Below are 3937 nucleotides of genomic sequence, written 5' to 3'. Positions count from 1 at the left end.
TTCAAGCGCTTCATCCTCTGCATTTCCATCCTTACTCATCACACGGCATAAACAGTTGAATGCACTCACATTCTTCACCATCTAGCCTCACTACGCATGTTGTGACCTTATTTCTCTCGGAGAAAGTAGCTTGATCTTATATACATTCACTCTTAGTGTTCATATCTTATATGCACGCCAGACTTATTCACCAAGTCTTGTAGTTCACATTCATCTTCACTTAAAAATACAGCATCATCAGTAAACAGCAGCACTGAAAGTTTCCATACGCTACCGTCTCTCGTTAGAGACACTCCGACATCCACTGTCCTATACATAGTGTCTCATAACTCCATCCATATTCAAACAGAACAACTACGCAAACGTGACACACCCCTGCTTCAGTCCGACACTTCGCTTCCCATCTGTTCCATATATTTTAATATCTTCCATTTTCCACGTATATCTAAAATGTCATATGCCTCTCCAAATCCATGATGGTAACACACAATTAATTTTGCTTCTCTACACACATTCCCACTAAATAGCCTAGAAAAAATGTCAAATCTATGTAGCTTCTTCCGTCCCTAAATCGGGAGGAGTTCGTAAAGCTTGTTTAATCATTCATTCGGAGAGGCCTTTTCCAAGTTGATTAGAAATGAAAAAATATGATTTTTAAAATACGTTATCGTTTTGAAGATATTAGTTTGTGGCACTGTGTTCATGTCTAATAACTTGCGGACAGTTTCTTTAAATCAGTGAGTGTCCAATTAAAAGGCTAAGCAAGGGAGACTGGTGAATGGTGAGAAGAATGGTTGTTATTTAGTAGATCATGAAGTAACTAGTGAGTCATTCGTGGAAGTCATCCCACAAAGTATGCAGTATCGGAAATATAGATGGATTTATTTTTCAAAACTCCAGCAAACTTCAGAAATGATCCTTAAGAAATAATGTAAACCTTCTACTACTAAAGGGGCACTCAGTGGAGCGGATTTTCCCGACAATGGCAACGTACTTTCCAAACCACTCTTCATAATGGGTTAGATTTTCTCATCATTGATTAAAGTTTCACAGAGAGTATTTTCAGGATCCAGAATCTGTAATACGATCGGAATCGGTCCCAAAAGTTGATCGATTGTTCCCTCTGACATGAGTTATCTACCCACCGAATTTCGCCCAAATCCCTCTGTAGTTTTTAAGTAATCCTGCTAATAGACAAACAAACTAACAAACACCGGTCCGTCCCAAAATTAATCGATTGTTCCCTGGGACATGGGCTATCTGCCCGCCAACATTGGTCCAAATCTCTGTCTTAGTTTTTGAGTAATCCCGCTAACAGGCAAACAAACAAACAAGGGTGAAAACATAATCCCCTTGTCGGAGAGAATGATGGTCATCGAAAGTGTGGCCATGTAGCCTACAACAATTTTGTTGGTCTTTACAGACAGAATGGTGCTGGTCATTTTACAAAGTAGTTTATCGGATCTCTTGCAACGGGCAATCCTAAATATTTTACGGAAGCTAATGTTTTTCGACTTTCCTTTTCTTCATCAGCGAAATCTTTCTAGACAGGTTAACAGCATTCTCAAACGAGCTCCTTGCTGCAATATTTGCACTGCGGTATTTATTTAGGCTAAAACCAGACGGCTTTGTAGGCTAAGTGAAATGCTAATATTGGATGAGTTAGCAGGAGAGCCCAAAAAGAAGAGCTTCGTGACTATATCCTGTAGCCGATGGTTGCTACGCTAAATAACGTTCCTGCAAAAACCACGTGCAGCAGCTCCAGGTAGTAATGGTATTATCATGCTTTAATGATGAGACACGAAGCTTTCCTACGACTTGTCTTCCGAGATGATGAAGTGTGTGTGTGTGTGTGTGTGTGTGTGTGTTAATACACGCCGAGTTCTTAGTGACGTAGGAGGCTACAATTTCCTAAAGGTAGTTTTACATGTTTCATCTTCGTACGGTATTATCTCTGGTGATATAAATGCATTCGCCTTACCAATACAGTTTGCCTAATCTAATACAGGGAAACATCAGTTCACAACACACACACACACACACACACACACACACACACACACACACACACACACACACACACACACACACACACACACACACACACACACACACACAAACGTACGGAACGGGAGGAGGCTGAGTACTTACATAAAGGTGGTACCACACATTCGATTCCAGATATATTATTAGAATTTCATTTGTAGTAAAAGTTTCACTATTGTTCCATAAGTATATACACATGCCTTAAAATCATTATTGCAGTTCCTTTAGCACTGACCTGTGTGATATCCTTTTGACATAAGGCAGTGACTGTAGGTAACTTAATGAAAAACTGAATGTAGCTAAAAGTAGAGTTATGACCTTAAAATGCATAATCATGTTTGATGGTCAGAAAACAGAGAATGTGAGTGCCTTCAAATCTTTAGGTATTGCTAAAAGTAAAGACGGGGACGTAGAATATGAAGGGCATGGAAGAGTACTGCCTAGAAGATAGTTTGCTGGTTCAAATGGAAGAAGTGACATGGAATAGGGGAAATGTATGTAAATAATAATTTTGCTCCATGACAGTACCGTGATCTCTACTCTAGCACATGGAAACTAGGCTTGGACCCTGTTGAAAAGACATAAGTCAAGACTGAGATCGGTCGTAATGAGTTACCTGTGAGGAGTAAATGAAGTTTGGTAGACACACAGACAAATGAGGAAATTGAGGAGCGTTGTGGTGCTGATGTTGATGTGCCAGAAGGCGTTAGGGAAGATGTGTTGACGGTCATCTGGAGAAGATGAAGACTCAAAGACTGACTAGGAGAGTGTATATGAGTGGGTTGGAGGGAGAGGGGGAGATCAAGAACGAGGAGGGATGGAGTGGGGAGGTATGAGTATAGGTTTTGGAGGAAGGTATGAGGCGGAGAAAAGCCAGACTGACGACGGGGGACAGGTTGACAAGAAGGCGATTCATTTGTGGCCACCCTTTTTTAGAATTAAGCCTTTGGCGATAAATACTGGGCTGTGTTATGTTGTGTCGCTTAGTGAACTTGTTTGTTGCGTTGGTTGTTTTGCATCATTTGGTGAAACTGTTTCTTTGTCTTATATTGTTTATGGCAGTTCACCCGTGTGTTGCGTTGTATTGTACTGTGTATGGCAGTTAACCTGTCTTTTGCGTTGTATTGTGCCGTTTGTAATTTGTGTGTTTCGTTGTATTGTGTTGTTTGTGTCTATTAACCTGTGTGTTGAGTTGTAGTATATTGTTTATTTCAGTTAACCTGTGTGGTGTGTTGTGTGTATGAGTAAACTTGTGATATCCGTGAGCGCAATTCCAGCTCCCTGGTTATTGGTTATCAGTCGGTATTGGGTCTGTGGAAATTGCAATATCCTGAGACTGCATCCCTGCCGCCCTCACGGCAGGAGAGGCACTTATTTTCAGTGTCTGCGACTGTGCACTGTGTATCTGACCGGAGAATAAAGAGCGTGTCTTAGTCTTACGTTACTGGATGATTTAGCACAAGGTATTTCCATAAAAAGAGTGGTGGTGGTATACCCGGAAGGGTACTATCCTCGCAAGGGAGAGGTCCTGGGTTCGATTCCAAAGCTTTCTGTCACGGTCTCAATGTCCCAGTCTGTTCATGCCTAAAAATAAAGTATGCATCGGAATGTAAATCGACTTGGCGAGTCGCGTTCTGCAGGAGGAAGCAACAGACTTGCACGAGCAAATATGCAACACCAAGTTACACACACGCATCCCAACTGTTCCATACGTCCTAAGCCGTCATGGGAAGCTTTGCCGATTGTAACGTGTCATGGAGGGGCCCACTCCCGCAGTCTACGTACGAGGATTGCGCCTTTTTCATCTTCACTTCGTATAATAAATATCTTTGCAACATATAATCGCATTTCAAATATTTACATTCAGATCATATTCTGGCTGAGATGGACT

Source organism: Coenobita brevimanus, chromosome 45, assembly GCF_032717465.1.
Source record: "Coenobita brevimanus isolate Jiangsu-jjx chromosome 45, ASM3271746v2, whole genome shotgun sequence".
Classification (NCBI taxonomy): domain Eukaryota; kingdom Metazoa; phylum Arthropoda; class Malacostraca; order Decapoda; family Coenobitidae; genus Coenobita; species Coenobita brevimanus.
Note: the sequence above shows the minus strand (reverse complement) of the source record.